Source organism: Sapajus apella, unplaced genomic scaffold (assembly GCF_009761245.1).
Source record: "Sapajus apella isolate SASKATOON/1434 unplaced genomic scaffold, GSC_monkey_1.0 scaffold22, whole genome shotgun sequence".
Classification (NCBI taxonomy): domain Eukaryota; kingdom Metazoa; phylum Chordata; class Mammalia; order Primates; family Cebidae; genus Sapajus; species Sapajus apella.
Window position 1 is genome coordinate 14,414,456 of NW_022436962.1, and position 21,305 is coordinate 14,435,760.

The 21,305-nt window shown below is 42.9% G+C and overlaps 1 pseudogene; it reads left to right on the top strand.

Annotated features, from left to right (window-relative positions):
• The first annotated feature begins 19,916 nt into the window (after positions 1-19,916).
• Positions 19,917-20,843, top strand: LOC116558611 (annotated as a pseudogene).
• Positions 20,844-21,305: the final 462 nt, after the last annotated feature.

Here is a 21,305-nt window from a genome sequence, read left to right on the forward strand (position 1 = left end):
AATACAAAAAATTAGCTGGGCATGGTGGTGCGTGCCTGTAATCCCAGCTACTCGGGAGGCTGAGGCAGGAGAATTACCTGAACCCAGGAGGCGGAGGTTGCGGTGAGCCGAGATCGCACCATTGCACTCCAGCTTGGGTAACAAGAGCGAAACTCCGTCTCAAAAAAAAAAAGAAAAAAAAAACAGTTATGTGAAGATATCAAGAAGCTGCCAAGGTAGCCAGGGCAGGGAAGTCAAGATCCTAAAGGAAAAGGAAACAAATCGGAATAAATCAGACATTCTCCACCAATGTTTTCTCTTGGGGCATTTGCCATTTTCTGGCCAGGAGACAGAGGTATAGCAGAAAGTAATGCCAAGAGCTTTCAGTAAATTTATGTGGATGGGAAGACAAAAATTGGGGTTCAAGACAAGTGGAGCAGCCAAGACAAAAATTGGGGTTCAAGACAAGTGGAGCAGCCAAGACATGAACAGTCAGGATCCCAGAGAGAAGAGAATCACAGAAAAATGAGTGTGAAACTTTGCAAGGACTTTACCTCAAGGAAACTTCTGAATCCTAAGTCACTGGAGAATGGGGAAAGGAGTAGCAGCAGTTACAGTACAAACAAACAAAACACAATTGTTAAGATGTTTAAGGGATAAGCAGCGATCTGGGAAATCTCAAGGAGCTAAACAGACAAAATCTGGAGTTCAGAGCCTGAAATGGAGAAAGAATCCTGGACAACATGCCAGGTTTTATATAGAGATCCCTGAATGACTGTTTTCTAGGTTCAAGCGTGTAACCATAATATAGCATGCCTCTAAGAGCCTTAAACTCAACTTCTTGCCATCTCAAAGCCTGATCAAAATTAATGACCTCTGTCTCTAGTTAACTGCTGAAAGGGCCAGTGCAGTGGCTCATGCCATCCAACACTTTGAGAGGCCAAAAGAGGAGGATTGCTTGAGCCCAGGAGTTTGAGACCTGCCTGAGCAACAAAGTGAGTCTCCTCTACAAAAAATTTTAAAATTAGCCAGGTGTGATTATGCACATCTGTGGTCCCAGCTACACAAGAGGTTGAGCCAGGATTGCTTGAGACCAGGAAGGCAAGGCTATAGTAAACCATTTCACATTATTATACTCCAGTCTAGGTAACAGAGCGAGACCCTGTCTCCAAAAACTACAAGAATCGAAAAAACAAATTGTAAAATAAACTTTTAAGATGTGGTTTTTTAAAAAGGAGGGGGAGGCAACATATGTGTAAATAAGGAGAAATAGAATGATCAAAGTAATATTTGAAGAGATAGTTACTGAGAATTTTCCAGAATTGATGAAAGATATTGAATTACAGATTCAAGGATCTCTAAAAACTTCAACCAAAATAAATAAAATGAAATTCATAACTGGACATATCATAGTAAAATGGTTTGGAATTAAGGAGAAAGAAAAAAATTTTTTAAGCCGCTGAAATAGGAGAGATGCATGGTTTTAAAGGAGTAACAATAAAACTGATAGCTGACCCTTTAATAGAAAATATGAAAGCCTCTATATATTGGAATAAAATATTCAAAGGGCTGAAAGAGAGGGACAACCAACCAAGAAATCTGTATCTGGCCAGGCATAGTGGCTCATGCCTGTAATCCCACCACTTTGGGAGGCTGAGGCAGCACTTTGGATCACGAGGTCAGGAGTTCAAGACCAGCCTGGCCAAGATGGTGAAATCCCATCTCTACTAAAAATACTAAAATTAGCCGGGCATGGTGGCAGGATGCCTGTAGTCCCAGCTGCTCAGGAGCCTGAGGCAGAGAATTCTTGAATCTGGGAGGTGGAGGTTGCAATGAGCCAAGATCACGCCACTGCACTTCAGCCTGGGTGACAGAGCGAGACTCCATCTCAAAAAAAAAAAAAAGGAAGAAAGAGAAAGCAATCTATTTCCAGGCTGGGCATGATGACTCATGCCTATAATCCCAGAACTTTGGGAGGCCGAGACAGGTGCATCACTTGAGGTCAGGAGTTCGAGACCAGCCTGGCCAACATAGTGAAACCCTGTCTCTACTAAAATACAAAAATTAGGCTGGGCGTGGTGGCTCATGCCTGTAATCCCAACACTTTGGGAGGCTGAGGCAGACGAATCACCTGAGGTCAGGAGCTCTAGACCAGCCTGACAACTTGGAGAAACCTCATCTTTACTAAAAATACAAAATTATCCAGGCATGGTAGTGCATGACTGTAATCCCAGCTACTCGGAAGGCTGAGGCAGGAGAATTGCTTGAACTCAGGAGGCAGAGATTGCGGTGAGCTGAAACCATGCCATTGTACTCCAAACACTCAGTTTTACAACAAGAGTAAAACTCCGCCTCAAAAAAAAAAAAAGTACAAAAATTGGCTGGACGTGGTGCTGGGTGCCTATAATTCCAGCTACTCAGGAGGCTGAGGCAGGAGAGTTGCTTGAACCTGGGAGGCAGAAGTTGCAATGAGCTGAGATTGTGCCACTGCACTTCAGCCTGGGCAACAGAACAAAACCATGTCTCAAAAAAGAAAAAGAAATATATATCCAGTTTTATACACATATACTTCAAAAGTGAAGGTGAAATAAAGACATTTGCATGTGCACAAAAACTTGGAAAAATTTAATGCTAGCAGATCTACACCCAAGGAAATACCAAGAGATTTTTCCAGACAAAAGGAAAATGATCCCTAATTGAAGCTCAATAACACAGGTATATAAAGAAATGGTAGCTATATAGTTAAAACTAGATGAATATTTGACTGTTAAAACAATGATGATACCTTGGCGAGGTTTAAAAAAAAAAAACAGAATTTAAATAAATGATATCTCCTGCTATATTTTATGGTAAAAAAAAAATAGATGTGAAGGGAAAAGGAGTTTATTACACTATTTTTCCAGAATAAGCATAAAATAAAGTACTTTCAGTTATAAAATATCTTTTTTCTTTTTTTTAGAGGGAAAGAGATGAGGTTATCACTCTTTTGCCCAAGCTGGAGTGCACTGGCCTGATCATAGCTCTCTGCAATATTGGCCTCCTAGGCTCAAGGGGTCCTCTCACCTCAGCCTCCCAAGTAGCTGGAAGTACAGGCACGTGTCACCGTATCCAACTAAGATTTTTTTTTTTTTCTTTTTTTGATGGAGTCTCACTCTATCACCAAGGCTGGAGTGCAGTGGCACGATCTTGGCTCACCACAAGATCCGCCTCCCAGGTTCAAGTGATTATCCTGCCGCAGCCTCCCAAGTAGCTGGAACTACACGTGTGCACCACTATGCCCAGCTAATTTTTGTATTTTTTAGTAGAAACGGGATTTCACCATATTGGACAGGCTGTTCTTGAACTCCTGACCTCATGATCTGCCTGCTGGGTTACATGCATGAGCCACCACACCCAGCCAAGTATTGTATCTTTTGTAGACACAAGGTCTCACTGTGTTGCCCAGGTGGGTGTGGAACTCCTTGGCTCAAGCAGTCCTCTTGCTTCAGCCTCCCAAAGTGCTGGGATTACAGGCATGAGCCACCATGCCTGGCCATAAAAGAACTATGAAAGTTTAGTACTAATAAGTTTAGTACTAATAAGGTGATAAAACAACTAAAGGATTTTCTTAGGGAAAATTTAAATGAACCCAGAAAGAAGTAGTGGGAGTAAATATATTGGCAAATGTTTTGGTGCCGGGCGCGGTGGCTCAAGCCTGTAATCCCAGCACTTTGGGAGGCCGAGGCGGGTGGATCACAAGGTCCAGAGATCGAGACCATCCTGGTCAACATGGTGAAACCCCGTCTCTACTAAAACTACAAAAAATTAGCTGGGCATGGTGGCGCGTGTCTGTAGTCCCAGCTACTCAGGAGGCTGAGGCAGGAGAATTGCCTGAACCCAGGAGGCGGAGGTTGCGGTGAGCCGAGATCGCGCCATTGCACTCCAGCCTGGGTAACGAGTGAAACTCCGTCTCAAAAAAAAAAAAAAAAAAAAAAAAAAAAAATGTTTTGGTAACACTAAACAAGTATGGACTGTAAGGAAAGAAGGAAGAGAGGAATGGAGGGAGAGAGAGAGAAAACAGAGGAAAAGAAAACAAAGGAAAGAGGGAGGGAAAGAAGAGAGGGAGAAAGAAAGGGAGAGAGTAGCAATAATAATAAATCACTACCTTGAGACAGTTTAAAAACAAGTTAAAGGCAACATGAAAATGGGGACAGGGTAGTTTCTAAAGTTACAGCATTCAGATTATATTTTTCTGTATGCTTTTTGTCTGTTCAACATTTTCTACTCTGGTGTGTACATTATTTTTGTAATCGCGATAAGCTATACATGCTGGGAATATTGATTTTCATTTCTGTTAATAAGATTCTACTTCTGTAGAATGATTATAAGGTTCAAACACATATTCTATAAATCCATGATCATAGATCATAAAATTAAGATTCAAAAAGTTAATAAACTTGTCAAGATTGCACACTGAGCATAGGGTGGGCTAAAAGAGAATTCCAGCATCCTCCCTTCCAACTTCACAGTGGATTGAGAAAAACACATCAGTTCTTACATACAGCTATCATCAAAATCTTACTCATAGTACAGACTATGAACCTGGATGTGAACTATTTTTAAGCAGGTATTTATTTCCCTCAAAAAATAAATTAATAATGAAAGGAACTCAGGAAGAGTAATAGTTGGAAGTTTAACATTTTAGATTTTCTCTATGATCTGTGATACCAGCTAACAATATAACCTTTAAAAGGCTACTCTCAGTACTATCGCTTTTTAACAGGTCCATGAAATGATTGGAGAATCTCTTATCCCTAATTAGACTCTGGGTAAACTTGTACCTAATGTTCTTACTAATAATACAGGAAAGCTCTCTTGCTCAAGGAACCATGGGCAGTAATCTCAATTAAGTAAATATGTGCTATTCTGCGTGTGAAGAATATACAAAAGGGAGGAAGATGATTGTCTCTTATAATCTCCCTTGGTATCATATTTAACACACTTTGTAAATTTATTTTTTGGTTAATTATGTAGTTAGGCCATCAGGCAGAGTAGCAAGTAAATTGAGGCAGTTCGTTTCAAAACTTAGTGTAAGCTCTTTTAGGCTGACTGACGGCACCATAGCCCACACGTACACCTCTGGAGGGCCTTCCAGAATTAGAAAACCTGAAGTAAGTGGAAGATCAAGTAAAACGGAAGAATGATCAACCCCTGCGGCACCTAACTAACCTGAGACATTCTTCTGCTGTTTCTTATTCCAGCCTCAATCCCAGGCCATTGGACTTTGTAACCAATCTTGGTCAACCTCGTAACTCCAGGACCTATGACCCCCTCCCAGCTTGCAAAAAACCACCCTAAACTGTACCTTCTGTAACTTTCCACTGCCCCAAACCTATAAAACCGACTCCCATCCCTCTGATGACTCTCTTTTCTGACTCAGCCTGCCTGCACCCGGATGAACAAACAGCCACGTTACTCACACAAAGTCTGTTTTGCGGGGGTCTCTTCATTCAGAGCGCACGTTTTAACACAGCAGATTTTGGCATCCAAAAAATGTAGATGAAGTATGCGGAAGTTCTGAATATTTGGGCTTACCTTCATGTAAAATAAGCTTTTTTTTTTTTTGGGGGGGGTTGGAGTTTCGCTCTTGTTACCCAGGCTGGAGTGCAATGGCGCGATCTCGGCTCACCGCAACCTCCGCCTCCTGGGTTCAGGCAATTCTCCTGCCTCAGCCTCCTGAGTAGCTGGGATTACAGGCACGCACCACCGTGCCCAGCTAATTTTTTGTATTTTTAGTAGAGACGGGGTTTCACCATGTTGACCAGGATGGTCTCGATCTCTTGACCTCGTGATCCACCCACCTCGGCCTCCCAAAGTGCTGGGATTACAGGCTTGAGCCACCGCGCCCGGCCAAAATAAGCTTTATTCATTCATTCAACAAAGACTGACCACTTCTAAGGGTCAAGTCCAGTTTTAGGGACTGGAAATTTGGATCTACAAGGCCACTCCCATAAAAGAGCTCACATTCTAAGAAATAAATCTTTTATTTTAATTTATTTTATTTTTTGGAGACAGAGTCTCTCTGTGTCACTCAGGCTGGAGTGCAGTGATGCAGTCATAGCTTACTGCTACCTCAAAACCTCAAACTCCTGGACTCAAGCCATCTTCCCACCTCAGCCTCCAGAGTAGCTGGGACTACAGGTACATGCCAACACCACTTGGCTATTTTTTTTTTATTTTTGTAGAGATGGGGTCTCACTATGTTGCCCAGACTGGTCTTGAACTCCTGGCCTCAAGCAGTCCTCCCACTTCAGCCTCCCATGTTGCTGAGATTACAGGCATGAGTCATTGTGTCCACTGGAAACCATTTTTTTAAATGTACAAAGCACTTATGCAAAGTGTGTTACATGCTATGATTGAACTCTACAAAATTATCTGATGAAAGGAAATGGGGGTGCTATTTTAGATACGGTAACAGAGAGCCTTTAAGGAAGGTATTTGGGATGCTGGAGGAACAGAAACGAGACCTGAGTGGCTGGAACCTAGTGAATGAAGAGGAGGATGGCACAAGATAAGGATGGAGAGGTAGGCAGGAGCCTGATCATGCAGCTTCATACAAACATTTGCTTGACATCTCCCCCTTTCCTGTCTTTCTCTGTTTACTAAGTTTCTGTTCATTTTATCCCAATGGCCACAGTCTTTGCTCTTCAGAAAAAAAAAGGTATCTTAGGAATATAACCTATAGTTCTGATATTCTAGTCTACTTAATCTCTAAAAGTTAATCACACATTCTTCACAGTGTTTAAAATGCCCATGTAAAAAGAATTTCTCTGCAGATCCAGGATAAACGGCAAAGGAGTCAGTGAAAGTGGTTGTTGAAGGCCGGGCACAGAGGCTCAAGCCTGTAATCCCAGCACTTTGGGAGGCCAAGGCGGGTGGATCACGAGGTCAAGAGATCGAGACCATCCTGGTCAACATGGTGAAACCCCGTCTCTACTAAAAATACAAAAAATTAGCTGGGCATGGCGGTGCGTGCCTGTAATCCCAGCTACTCAGGAGGCTGAGGCAGGAGAATTGCCTGAACCCAGGAGGCGGAGGTTGCGGTGAGCCGAGATCGCGCCATTGCACTCCAGCCTGGGTAACATGAGTGAAACTCCGTTTCAAAAAAAAAAAAAAGAAAGTGGTTGTTGAAGACAACAGATAACGGGTCTGGTGGTGGTAGAGGTCCTTGGCAGAATTTTCTTTGCTATTTGAAATGTAAATTTATTCTAGCTGTAAAGGTAAACTCAATATTCAATACAAAAATATAATTATTTTATCAGTACCAACTTACCATCTCTTTAATGCCCCCTACCGTGGTATCCTGTTAACCACAGTAATATATTAAAACCAGGATGCAGTCAGCTAAGCTTTAGCTTTCCAGAAGAATGCTTTTTGAAGCTTAGCTCCTTTAAAAACAACATCCTTACTTAACTCTCTGGGTTATAAAATGTTTATGTGAAAAACCTTCCAAAAGAGTTTTAATCAAAAGTCAGAAGCTTATTAAACCTTTTTCTTTCTTTAGTCTTAGGATACGGTGCATTAAAATGCATAAGAACAGGTAACAGATGAAGCTTTGTTCTTGAACAACCCCCTTGATGCTTGCAGATTTCACACTGAAAATTACCATAAGTTTGAGGTAGGAAAGACTTTTCTTCTTGTTTCAAAGCCCTTCCATACCAGCCTCTTACCAAAGCACTTGGAGATAATGTGATGAAAAATGCAAACTAGAAAAGAGAGAATGATTGCTATTTCAAACGTAATTTCTCTTTTCAAGGATCCTAAAGTTTTTAATAAAATATCATTTTTAAACATGTTATCAGGGCCTCACAAACACTTGATATTCAGCAAGGAAATTGCTCTCCAAGGCTAGGCATGGAGGCTCATGCCTGTAATCCCAGCACTTTGGGAGACTGAGATGGGCAGACGTGGTAGCTCACACCTGTAATCCCAGCACTTTGGGAGGCCCAGGCAGGTGGATCACCTGAGCTCAGGAGTTCAAGACCAGCCTGGCCAACATGGTGAAACCCTGTCTCTACTAAAAATACAAAAATTAGCTGGGCATGGTGGTACACACCTGTAGTCCCAGCTACTCAGTGGGGCTGGGAGGGGGAGGGCTGAGTAGGAGAATCACTTGAACCTAGGAGGCAGATGTTGCAGTGAGCTAAGATCATGCCACTGCACCCAGCCTGGGTGACAGACGGAGACTCCCTCTCAAAAAAAAAAAAAAAAAAAAAAATTGGGCCCACCCATCAGTAATGAGATTCACATATATCTGCACAGTCTGACTGGTGGTCCTGGGTAAACTGAAGAGATAATCTTCCCTAGTCCCATGTCTTCCTTGAAGGATACTATGACCTAGATTTCCTCTCAGGGCCCAGTAGTACAGAGAGCAGTAACACACAACTGAACCAGGGAAAATGCATGTGCCTAAAGAGATCCTGGGTGGGCAGCTTAAGGGAGAAGTAAGACTGAACCCGCCCACTATCCTTCCACAGTAGATGCCCGGCCATCAGTTTTTGATTTTTTTTTTATTAAAGAGACGTATCACCAAGGTTGGAGACTACAGTGGTGCAGTCATAGGTCACTGGAGCCTTGATGTCCTGTGCTCAAGTGATCCTCCCACTTCAGTCTCTTGAGTAGCTAGGAATACAGGTGCACCCCACCACACCCAGCTAATTTTTATTTTATTTTGTAGACAGGGGTCTTGCTCTGTTGCCCAGGCTGGTCTCAAACTCCTGGCCTCAAGCAGTCCTCCTGCCTTGGCCTCTTCTTTGCCTGAAGGCTTTCTTCAGTCTCTTGAGAGCTTGCTTTGTTACAATGAGGTGCCACAGAGAAGTGGGGTTGTGGGTGAACACCCATAGGGGCAATCTTCAACCAACAGGATGTGGAGTAGGTGGGTAAGTGCCCTGGCCTCCTCACCCTCCAGCGGACAATTCTGAGGTACAATCCACCCAGTTTCTCAGAGGATCTGAAGCAGGACTGAGCTGTAGTTACCCATAGCACAAATCTACTCAGTAAAACACTTCTTTTCTTTTCTCCTTTCCCTATCTCACTTTCTCCATTTCCTCATCTCTGTGTCTTAGGATCGCCTCATAAATAAACTTCCTATACCCACGTCCTGTCTCAGGGTTTTTTTTTTTTTTTTTTTTAATTAAAGGCCGGGTGTGGTAGCACACACCTGTAATCCCAGCACTTTGGGAGGCCGAGGCGGGCGGACCACGAGGTCAGGAGTTCGAGACCAGACTGACCAACATGGTAAAACGCTGTCTTTACTAAAAATACAAAAATTAGCTGGGCTTGGTGGTGTGCGCCTGTAATCCCAGCTACTCAGGAGGCTGAGGCAAGAGAATAGCTTGAACCTGGGAAGCAGAGGTTGCGATGAGCTGAGATCAGGCCACTGCACTCCAGCCTGGGTGACAGAGCAAGACTCTGTCTAAATAAATAAATAAATAAAATAAATTAGCTTCCAAAAGGGAGGACTCACGCCTCTGAAACTGTCCCAGTCTCTAAACTGACTACCAAGCTCGAGCTCTCGGGTTTATTCCTGTACCACATACTCTTGTAAACTACTTCAGAGTGTCTTTTTGTTTTTTGGGACAGAGTCTCACTCTGTCACCCAGGCTGGAGTGCAGTGGCATCATCTCAGCTCACTGCAACCTCCACCTCCCAGGTTCAAGCTATTCTCCTGCCTCAGCCTCCTGAGTAGATGGGATTACAGGTACCCACCACCACGCCTGGCTAATTTTTATATTTTTAGTAGAGACAGGGTTTCCCCATGTCGGTCAGGTTGGTCTCGAACCCCTGACCTCAAATAATCCATCCACTTTGGCCTCTCAAAATGCTTGGATTACAGGCATAAACCACCACGCCCAGCCACACTTCAGAGTGTCTTGGCCTCACCTCGCCTTTTATTCCAACCACTTCTGTGATGACCAGTTTTCTGTGCATTCTTCCAGCTTCCCATTGGCATAACCCGGCAATACCTCAGCTCCAGCACATGGCGCTTGCCTCTCCCTCTCCATCTGGGATTTGACTGTTACTCTTTTCCAGCTATTATAGAACCACGAACAGCTTTTTCAGCAGCAGGAAAAATTTGCACAAAAATAAGCTCACTAATAATAACCAATCGACACACTTAGAGAAACAACTTTTGAAAAAAAAGATTTTTTTTTTTGAGACTGAGTCTCTGTCACCCAGGCTGGAGTGCAGCGGCACCACCTCAGCTCACTGCAACCTCTACCTCCCGGGTTCAAGTGATTCTCCTGCCTCAGTCTCCTAAGTAGCTGGGATTACAAGCACCCGCCATCACGCCCAGCTAATTTTTGTATTTTTAGTAGAGATGGGGTTTCACCATGTTGGCCAAGCTGGTCTCAAACTCCTGACCTCAGGTGATCTGTCAGCTTTGGCCTCCCAAAGTGCTGGGATTACAGGCGTGAGCCACCGTGCCCGGCTCTTCTTTTTTTTGTAATACATGTATTACATTTTCTTTATTTTAGATAGCATTTAGCTTAGTTCGTTTGTTTATCTGCCAACAACCGATATTAGACTGATGATTTACATTTAATATTTAAATTGTTATAATTTTCAGTTGTACTTAATGTTTAATCTTTAAATTTAAAATGTATTAAAGGCCGGGCATGGTGGCTCATACCTATAATCCCAGCAGTTTGGGAGGCAGAGGCAGGCAGATCACCTGAGTTTGAGACCAACCTGGCAACATGGTGAAACCCTCCGCTTCTACTAAAAATACAAAAATTAGCCGGGTGTGGTCGTGGGTGCCTGTAGTCTCAGTTACTTGGGAGGCTGAGGCAGGAGAATCACTTCAGTCTTGGGGGGTGGAGGTTGCAGTGAGCCAAGATCGTGCCACTGCACTCCAGCCTGGGTGACAGAGCAAGACTCTTTCTCTCACAAGAAAAAAAAATGTATTTCTTTGTGTCCTTGTGTTGGAGCACAAAATCCTTGAATATATATAAAATGGGAATTAATTGTATTAATTACAATGGGGGAATACTTCTTTCAGCTTTGTTGAATTTTTGTTTAGTAAGAGGAAGCCTGATATCTGGTGTGATTGAACAAAAAGAACTCTGACATTCCAGGATGATGCTTTTGGCAAGTCTCTTTTACAAAGTTATGAGTCCCTTAAAGCAATGGACTATGCCTCATTCACTTTTGGGTCCCAAATATTTCACAGTTAAGTTTAGATACATGGTCATGGGATAAATGCTGGAATTAATTTTAAAGCCTATAGATTCTTCAGACTTAGTCTGTGACTTTTTTGCTCCTTCAAACTAAGAAATTATGAAAAAGTAGGAAAAAAATATTTAAGAACTAGAAAATGTGTGTTTTATTAATAAGTAGGAAAGAATAAAATGAAGAACAAGGTAACCTTAAAACCCAACTTAAAACAAAGCTTTCTATTTATAAGAAAAATAGTTTACTGCCGGGCGCGGTGGCTCAAGCCTGTAATCCCAGCACTTTGGGAGGCCGAGGCGGGTGGATCACGAGGTCAAGAGATCAAGACCATCCTGGTCAAGATGGTGAAACTCCGTCTCTACTAAAAATACAAAACATTAGCTGGGCATGGGGGCGCGTGCCTGTAATCTCAGCTACTCAGGAGGTTGAGGCAGGAGAATTGCCTAAACCCAGGAGGCGGAGGTTGCAGTGAGCCGAGATCACGCCATTGCACTCCAGCCTGGGTAACAGGAGTGAAACTCCGTCTCAAAAAAAAAAAGAAAAAGAAAAACAGTTTAAATTTTTGAACATTTGGTTGGTATAAACAATTGTATGTGTATTCATATTCCATTCTATTCCACGGGGATTTAAAATTGCTTTATGTGTGTTTGTAGAAAAAAAATACAATTACATAAGAGCCTTGTTTAAAAAGGAGTCATATGCTGCATAACAATGTTTTGGTCAAGGATGGACAGCATAAACATGTTAGCATACAATGGTAGTCCCTAAGTTGTTTTTGTTTTTGTTTCTTCAAACTGAGTTTCCCTCTGTAGCCCCGGCTGGAGTGGAGTGGCGTGATTACAGCTCACTGCAACTTGGATCTCCAGGGCTCAAGTGATCCTCCCACCTCTCAGCCTCCTGAGTAGCTGGGACTACAGGCCTGTGCTACCAGGCCCAGCTAATATTTCGTATTTTTTGTAGAGATGGAGTTTCACCATGTTACCCATGCTGGTCTCGAACTCCTAGGCTCAAGTGATCTGCGCGCCTTGGCCTCCCTATGTGCTGGGGTTACAGGAATGAGCCACCGTTACCAGTCAGTAGTCCTTAAGATTATAAAGGAGCTGAAAAATTCCTATCACCCAATTATGTTGTAGCCATGGTAAGTTGTAGTAAGGTTGAGTCAGGAGAATTGCTTGAACCTGGGAGGCAGAGGTTGCAGTGAGCCAAGATCGCACCACTGTATTCCAGCCTAGAGACAGAATGAGACTCTGTCTCAAAAAAAAAAGTGGGCCAACCCATCAGTAATGAGATTCACATATACCTGCATAGTCTGACTGGTGGTCCTGGGTAAACTGAAGAAAGAGATAGTCTTCCTCAGTCCTATGTCTTCCTGGAAGGATACTATGACCCAGATTTTCTCTCGGGCCAGTAGTTCAGAGAGCAGAAAGAAACAGGTGAACTACGGAAAATGCAGGCACCTAAACGGATCCTGGGTGGGCAGCTTAAGGGGAAGTAAGACTGAACCTGCCCCACTATCGTTCCACAGTAGATGACATAGACATCTGTGAGGAAAAGGGAGGTAGAAGCTTGGTTTATAATTCGGTGGCAAACATGTGATGGCTTGTGGTTTTGTAGGGGGTAAGTAGCCACAGTAAGTTGTAGTGCACTGCACACTGCAATTACTCACCTATTTTTGGTGATGCTGGAGAAAAACAAACCTACTGAACTGAGCTGCCGGTTGTATAAAAGTGTGCACATACAATTATGTACAGCACATAATACTTGATAATGATTAAAAAAAAAAAAACTATGTTACTGGTTTATTTATTTACTGTACTGTACATTTATTGTTATTTTAGAGTGTATTCCTTCTATTTATTAAAAAAATGTTAACTCCTTCAGGAGATATTCCAGAAGGAAATTTAGTGTAGCCCAAATGGACAGTGTTTATAAACCCTATAGTAGTGTACAGCAAGTCGTAGGCCCTCACAGTCACTCAACACTCACTCACTGACTCACCCAGAGCAACTTCTGGTCTGCAAGCTCCACTCATGGTAAGGACCTTATAAAGGTGCAGTATTTTTATTTAATCTTTTATATCATATACACACACACACACACACACACACACACACACACACACACATACATATATATAAAATTTTTTTTGAGATAAAGTCTTGCTCTGTTGCCCAGGCTGGAGTGCAGTGGCATGATCTCAGCTCACTGCAACCTCTGCCTCCTGGGTTCAAGCACTTTTCCTGCCTCAGCCTCCCAAGTAGCTGGGATTACAGGCAAGTGCCACCACACCCAGCTAATTTTTGTGTTTTTAGTAGAGACAGGGTTTCACCATGTTGGTCAGGCTGGTCTCAAACTCCTGACCTCATTATCCATCTGCTTCCCAAAGTGCTAGTATTACAGGCAGGAGCCACTGGGCCTGGCCGCTGTGTGATGAAATTGCCCAACACCACATTCCTCAGAACATTTCCCTGTCATTAAGCAACCCATGACAGTATTTACAGTGAGTTATTAAACCCCTAAGGATATTCAGTGGATCCACAAAACTACAAGATAAATATGGCACATCTTCCAGAAACAACAGTGTTTCAGTGATTTTCATGGGTGAAGGTGTAGAAGGAGCTTCCTGAGATATAGACTGGAGATAATTACCATTCTCCTAAAAAGCCATAGCATAGAGAGGCTGTGATGTTTGTTTATTTATTTATTTATTTTTATTTTTTGAGACAGAGTCTCGCTCTGTCTGTTGCCCAAGCTGGAGTGCAGTGGTACGATCTCGGCTCACTGCAATCTCTGCCTCTTGGGTTCAAGCAATTCTTTTGCCTCAGCCTCCTAAGTAGCTGGGTTTACAAGCACACACCACCATACCCAGCTAATTTTTGTATTTGTAGTAGAGACAAGGTTTAACCATATTTGCCAGGCTGATCTCAAACTCCTGACCTAATGATCCACTTGCTTTGGCCTCCCAAAGTGCTGGGATTACAGGTGTGAGCCACCGCCCCTGGCCAATGTTTACATTTATGTGTCAACTTTACTGGACCAAAGGGAGCCAGGTATTTATTTGGTCAAACATAATTTTGGGTGTGTCTGGGAGGATGTTCCGAGGTAAGATTAACATTTAAATCAGAAGACTTAGTGAAGTGCATTATCCTCCATTATGTGGGTGTCCTCATCCAATAAATTGAGAATATCAGATGAGATTGAGCACATTCAGGGTGGTATGGCCATAGAACAAAAAAGCTGACCCTCCTTTGAGTAAGAGGTAATTCTTTTTGCCTAACAGCATTTGTTTGAGCTAAGACATCAGCTCTTCCTGAGTCAAGAGCCAACCAGCCTTCAATCAGGAACTACAGCATTAACCCCCCTGGTTCTCAGCTATTCTGACTCAGACCAGAAGTAAACCATCAGCTCTGTTGGGTCTGCACCTTGCGGACGGACTCACCCTGCAGATCTCGGAACTCACCAGTCTCTATAATTATGTGGGCCAGTTTCCTATCTTATATATATATTATATATAACACACATAATATATATAATGTCTCCTTTTGGTTCTGTTTCTCTGCAGAATGCTGAATAAAAACCAGGCTGAGAACTTTAGGATCTAGCCTGTTGATTTAGAAATAACTTGCTTCCCATTGTCTTCACAAGTATCTGCTAACTTGGTAAACAAAATTATAGGCCAGATGCAGTGGCTCACACCTGTAATCCCAGCACTTTGGAGGCCAAGGTGGGCAGATCACGAGGTCCAGAGATCAAGATCATCCTGGCCAACATGGTGAAACCTAGTCTTTACTAAAAATACAAAAAATTAGCTGGGCATAGAGACATGTGCCTGTAGTCCTAGCTACTCAGGAGGCTGGGTCAGGAGAATCACTTGAACCCAGGAAGTGGAGGTTACAGTGAGCCAAGATCATGCCACTGCACTCTAGCCTGGGCAACAACAGCAAAACTCCATCTCAAAAAAAAAAAGAAAAAAATTTATAATCATTTCCTAAAAGCATTCCTAAAAATTGAAATAAAAATAAATTATAGAATCCAGGTGGTGGGTAAATTAATTCTCCCTGTATAATTCTGCTTTCCTGTGTGTTTGATAATTTTTTTTTTTTTGAGACAGAGTTTTGTTCTTGTTGCTCAGGCTAGAGTGCAATGGCTCGACCTTGGCTCACTGCAACCTCCACCTCCTGGGTTCAAGTGATTCTCCTGCCTCAGCCTCCCAAATAGCTGGGATTACAAGCATGTGCCCCCACGCCCAGCTGATTTTGTATTTTTAGTAGAGATGGGGTTTCTCCATGTTGGTCAGGCTGGTCTGGAACTGCCGGCCACAGGTGATCTGCCTGCCTCGGCCTCCCAAAGTTCTGAGATTACAGGCATGAGCCACTGCTTCAGCTGTGTTTGCTAATTTTTATAACAAAATATTTGGAAAAAGAAATTGCTCTGAAGTACATAGGTTATGATGAAAAATTTCTTACATTAAATAGAAAAATATTTTTTAAATAGAATAAATTGGTACAACCTTACTGGGATTTTAAATAAATGTAGTTTAATTCAAATCTCCCCAATTACAAAATGGCAGTAACAAGACAAAAATAGAGCAAAGTATGAAGTTTTCTATAACTTCACTGCTCCTTTCAAATATGTTGCCCAAAACCTACCCCCTTCTCTGCTCTTTCAGCAAATGGCCTTTTCTCTTACTTCACTGAGAAGAGTGATACCATCAGGCATGAAATGTTCCACAGTCTGGCCAGGCGCAGTGGCCTATGCCTATAAACCCAGCACTTTAGGAGGCCGAGGCAGGCGGATCACTTAAGGGCAGGAGTTTGAGACCAGCCTGGCCAACATGGTGAAACTCTGTCTCTACAAAAAAATATAAAAATTAGGCTGGGCACGGTGGCTCACGCTTGTAATCCCAGCACTTTGGGAGGCCGAGGCAGGTGCATCACCTGAGGTCAGGAGTTTAAGACCAGCCTGGCCAACATGATGAAACCTCGTATGTAAAAAAAGAAAAAAATATAACAATTAGCTGGGTGTCGTGGCAGGTGCCTGTAATCCCAGCTACCTGGGAGGCTGAGGCAGGAGAATTGCTTGAGCTCAGGAGGTAGAGGTTGAAGTGAGCGGAGCTTGCATCATTGCACTCCAGCCTGGGCAATAGAGCAAGACTCTACTTCAAAAAAGCAAAAATAAAAACTAAAAACAAAAAATTGTAGAAAAGAGAAATGCTCCACTGTCCAACATCACTACCTAGAAACTTATTGGTAGGTGTCCCCTTTTTGGTTTTCTCTAGTCTCAGGGGAGGAGGTATACTGACTGCCTCCTATTCTGACCGATCTAGTCACCTTGTCCCTATTTCCTCTTCATTCTCCAAAATCTTGCTCTATCACTTAGTCCTTCTCTGTTCTTATTTCTTGGGCCCCTTTCTCATTATTGTTTGCTTCCCCTACAATATTTATAAAATGCCTAACAATGTACTTCGCCAAAACACTCTTCCTTTGTCTCAGATCCACAAGATAACTATTTTATGGAGATTCCTGTCTAGAAGATTCTGGGCATTCCTTAGATAATGCTACTCAGAGTGCTGGTCTGTGAACTGTCTGTTACTAGTCAGATTGAGATAAGGAACTTTTATCACAGTGTAAAGCAACTATGTCAATTAGCGTGCAGTTTCATTTACCTGGCTTTTTTTTTTCTTTTTTTTTTTTTTAAGCAAGACCTCATCAATGAAAGAAGCAGTGTGTTAATTACATTCTGGCAAAGGTCTCTTATTTCACTGAGGACTGGTAATGAAGTTTGTGGATTGGTACCTATCTGTGATCTAGCTTGTTTGTGGGCTACATCTTGAGTAACATTGACCTGAGTAACATTGACTAGAATAACACTAATGCAACTCCCTATATCCCCACACCAACATCCTACCCTAGTTAAATGAGGCTAGAGAGAGAACTATCGGAATTATTTTTGTTTGGTACTCAGCTGATGCTTCTAAGATGCAGATCATGCGTGTCTGAATCAGTTTTTGTCCAGGGCATTGTTTTTCAAACTAAAGATCTTGAAGGGTTGTGAAATCGATGCAGTGAGTGTTAACCAGCAAATTAATATGAAATGAAATAGAAAATATTTTCATGCATCACAAACCACTTGGTAAAAATTGTTTTGTGAAACTTTTGATTCAGTTATATTTATGTTTTTGATAGATTAGATTATTGCTCAGAGAGATTCATTCCTCTCAGCTCCATGGATGGAGTATACTTTTCTGCCCCTGACATTGGGCTTGCCATATGACTTGCTTTAGCTAATAGAATGATAGCAGATGTGACATGATCAAAGGTTTGATGAGTAGTTGTGCAACTGGGCTTACTCTTTTGCACTTCTATCATTTCCATGAGAAAAATATGCCCAGGTTAGTCTGTAGGTATCAATAACAGGATAAGAGGTATGTGGGGCAGAGCCACCTGAGCTAAACCACCTAACCAGGCTCTGCCTTTGTCAGTCAACCACCAACCACCCACAGATACATGAGCAGCCAAGATCAGCAGCACCACCTAGGTGAGTTCAGCATAGGTCGGCCGGCCCTAACCAACCCACAACAATTGAGTGAAAATAAATGCTTATTGTTAGGACCCCTGCTTTCCTTTTCTTTCTTTTTTTTTTTATTTTTGATGGAGTTTTGCTCTTGTTTCCCAGGCTGGAGTGCAATGGCATGATCTTGGCTCACTGCAACCTCCGTCTCCTGGGTTCAAGAGATTCTCCTGCCTCAGCTTCCTGAATAGCTGAGATTACAATCACGTGCCATCATGCCCGGCTAATTTTGTATTTTTAGTGCAGTCAGAGTTTCTCCATGTTGGTCAGGCTGGTATCGAACTCCCGACCTCTGGTGATCCTCCCACCTCGGCCTCCCAAAGTGCTGTATTACAGGCATGAGCCACAGGGCCCATCCAACCCCTGCTTCTCTTAATCTATTTCAAGATTTCTGTCTCTCGCAACTTAAGCAGGAAGATCTTATTAATACAATAGTACTTATAAATAATATTAACCCCTGGTGTTCACACAGACGTATTTCACTCATTCTATTTATAATCCATCTCCTTGCAGTATTCCTAGCTGAAATACTATATAAAATTATATATTAGAAGCAAAGGTAAGAATTTTTCCCCACAACTTAATTCAACTTCATACTTTCTGGCTAGATATGTTGGCTCACGCCTGTAATCCTAGCACTCTGGGAGGCTGAGGCAGGCAGATCACCTGAAGTCAGGAGTTTGACACCAGCCTGGCCAACATGGCAAAACGCTGTCTCTACTAAAAATGCAAAAAATCAGCCGGGTGTGGTGGTGTGCACCTGTAGTCCCAACTACTCGGGAGGCTGAGGCAGGAGAATTGCTTGAACCCGGGAGGTGGAGGCTGCAATGAGCCAAGATCATGCCACTGCACTCCAGCCTGGGCAACAGCATGAGACTTTGTCTAAAAAAAATAAATAGTCCAGGCACGGTGGCTCACACCTGCAATACCAGCACTTTGGGAGGCTGGGGCAGGTGGATTACCCGAGGTCAGGAGTTCAAGACCAGCCTGACCAACATGGAGAAACCCCGTCTCTACTAAAAATACAAAAATTAGCCGGGTGTGGTGGTACACACCTGTAATCCTAGCTACTCAGAAGGCTGAGGCAGGAGAATCACTTGAACAGGGAGGTAGAGGTTGCAGTGAGCTGAGATCGCGCCATTGCACTCCAGCCTGCGTAGCAAGAGAAAAACTCCATCTCAAAAAATAAATAAATAAATAAATAATAAAACTTTCCTATCCCACTCATTATGATTACACTTCAGTCTATAAAGTATTAGATCCTTCACAAAGGCTTCAAATATCGTACAACTGAAAAACTTTGTTTTCAAAATGCAATTCATAGCTCACAAGTAATGAGAAGTAATAATTTCTAATAACTGTCTAAATTTATAATTCCCATTATTATGAACTTGATACTATGTTTTTGATGCTCCGTCGAAGAAGGCTGTCCATTGGGTAAGAGGTCACAGTAGTAAGAGCTATGAGGTGCATCACCCCCTGTATGGGCTAAGTGACAGTGGAAGAAGTAAAGATTGAGCCGTATCTTTCATACCAAGGGGCATCTCACATACAAGTGGAGGATTCTAGAGGGACTTCCAATAACAAACAAAAATATTGCACTTTGGGAGGCCGAGGCGGGTGGATCACGAGGTCAAGAGATCGAGACCATCCTGGTCAACATGGTGAAACCCCGTCTCTACTAAAAATACAAAAAATTAGCTGGGCATGGTGGCGCGTGCCTGTAATCCCAGCTACTCAGGAGGCTGAGGCAGGAGAATTGCCTGAACCCAGGAGGCGGAGGTTGCGGTGAGCCGAGATCACGCCATTGCACTCCAGCCTGGGTAACAAGAGCGAAACTCCGTCTCAAAAAAAAAAAAAAAAAAAAAAAAAATTGCATGTGTTAGGGTCTGCTATACCCAGTGAGCGTTATTCAGAGAAACAGCAGTAATCAATAGAATAAAGACTACAACCTGGTCATAGACGGTGAAGTATTAATAAGACAATCGGCCTCCAGTTACTGCCGAGGTGATTCACTTCATCCCAACTTCCTGATACTTTCGCTTCTGTAGGTCATATTTCTCTAAAGTCTTCCAGAAAAAAGTCTTAAGTCTGCCTTAGCCTTTTTTCCAGTCCAAGTCTTAAATTCTATCCTCCTCTTCCCCAATAATAACATGAGTATGGATCCAGTTTGTCCACAAGCCTGTTTGCTCCGAAGCATCTGACTGTGGAGAATCTTCACCTATGCCTGTGATTTGTGAGCCTGAAGAAAATTATCCATCCTTGCAAATGTGTTCTGCTGAGATGCCTCACACAAAGACTCTCTCCCCTCTTCCTTCCTCCATGGATCTGCTTACTCAGGAGAGCCCTGATTCTTCCACCAGCCCCAAAGGCAAACAACCCACTGCTGCAGAGAGTAGCACCACAACAAAGGAAGACAAGGTCCCAGTCAAGAGACAGAAGACCAGAACTGTATTCTCTTCCACCCAGCTGTGTGTACTCAATGATAGATTTCAGAGACAGAAATACCTCAACCTTCAGCAGATGTAAGAACTTTTCAGCATCCTGAACCTCAGCTACAAACAGGTAAAGACCTGGTTCCAGAACCAGAGAATGAAATCTAAGAGGTGGCAGAAAAACAACTGGCCAAAGAATACCAATGATGTGACTCAGGCCTCAACACCCACTTACCCCAGCCTCTACTCTTCCTACCAGCAGGGACGCCTGGTGAACACGACTGGGAACCTTCCAATGTGGAGCAACCAGACTTGGAGCAATTCAACCTGGAGCAACCAGACCCGAACATCCAGTTCTGGAGCAACCACTCCTGGAACACTCAGACTTGGTGCACTCAGACCTGGTGCACCCACTTCTGGAATACTCAGGCCTGCAACAGTCCCTTCTATAACTGTGGAGAGGAATCTCTGCAGTCCTGCATGCAGTTCCAGTCAAATTCTCCTGCCAGTGACTTGGAGCCTGCCTTGGAAACTGCTGGGGAAAACCATAATGTAATACAGTAGACCACTTGGTATCTGAGTACTCCACAAGCCATGGATTTATTCCTAAACTACTCCATGAACATGCACCCTGAAGATGTGTGAAGATGAATGAAATTGTTAGTACTCGGTTTCACTCTGAGCACTGGCTGAACACTTCCTCTCCCCTCCTCCCCTCCCTCATAGGATTTTTCTTGTTTGGAAACCACATGTTCTGTTTACAGTATGCTTATCCAGTCAATTTGAATGGAGTGTGGGGTATGGTTGGAGCCTAATCATATTTTCCTATTGGATCTTCCTGGGGAAAAGACATTTTAATAATCTTGGCTGCTAAGGACACCATGATAGAAGCTGTCTCTGGCTATAGATAAGTAGATCTAATACTAGTTTGGATATCTTTAGGGTTTAGAATCTAACCTCAAGAATAAGAAATAAAGTACCAATTGGTGTGATGAAGGTATGTTCCTATTTTTTGGGATTGGGAGGCTTTGCTTATTTTTTAAAAACCGATATGGCCAGGTGTAGTGGCTCACGCCTGTAATCCCAGCACTTTGGGAGGCCAAGGCA